The following is a 998-nucleotide window of genomic DNA, read 5'->3' as shown; positions in this document are numbered from 1 at the left end:
CCAGAGGCATCTTTGCACCAAGCAATCATCAAAGTACCTGATAGGTTTCAGGCCTTCTCAGACTAGACCTCTCTACAGTACGAAATATGACTGATCATGGCTTGTTTCTTGAAGCACTTTTTCCCTTGGCTTCCTTACTGCCACATTGTCCTTGTTTTCCTCCAACCTCCCTGGTCTCTCTTCTGAGACTTTTTCTAAACGGCCTTTAAAAAGACATCATGGATGGATGGTCAATTACAAATGATAGGCTGGGTAAAAATAGACAAAGTGCCTGGGGCACCTGGGTGAATCAGAAGCATCTGACTTCAGCTCAGGTCATGATCTCACAGTTTGTGAGTTCAAGCCCCAGGTCGGGCTCTGTGCTGACAGTTCAGACCCTGGAGCCTGCTGGACTCTATCTCCCTCTCTCTGTCTCTGTCTCTCTCTCAAAAATAAACATGTAAAAATAGACAGTATGCCTGCACTGGTTCATCCCAAACATATATTGGAGTTCAAATGATTTGAGGTTTATTTCTTGCTCACTTAACAGTTCAGAGTAGAGATTCAGGATTGTCAGTCAGCTACCTCACATGGTAATTCAAGGATCCAGACTTCTGTCTCATGGCCCCATGCTACCAACTGTTACTTGCTTGGACCTAGTGGAAGAGGATAAAAATGCAAATAGTAGTCATAACACAGACATTTTGGTTCATAATCCACTATCTGGAACATAATCACACTTAACTGCAAAGGAGACTAGGGAATGTGCTCTATAATGTGCCTAGACAAAGAAGTGGAGAACAAATTTTCAAAGATAGCCAGAAGATTCTACCTCAGTGCATCACAATGGATTAATAAATTGAGTAGGAAGAAACACAACATAAAAACTACTAAAGGACATACACATGAATATCACCAAGGCAAAATGCATGTCACCAATGAAGACAGATTCAAACTCAGTATTTATCAAGGAAATGCAACTTAAAATAATGATATATCATTTTCAAATGTTTTAAAAA

This window comes from Hyaena hyaena, unplaced genomic scaffold (genome assembly GCF_003009895.1).
Source record: "Hyaena hyaena isolate Hyena2069 unplaced genomic scaffold, ASM300989v1 scaffold_109, whole genome shotgun sequence".
In the NCBI taxonomy this organism is placed as follows: domain Eukaryota; kingdom Metazoa; phylum Chordata; class Mammalia; order Carnivora; family Hyaenidae; genus Hyaena; species Hyaena hyaena.
This window is presented reverse-complemented; position numbering follows the sequence as displayed.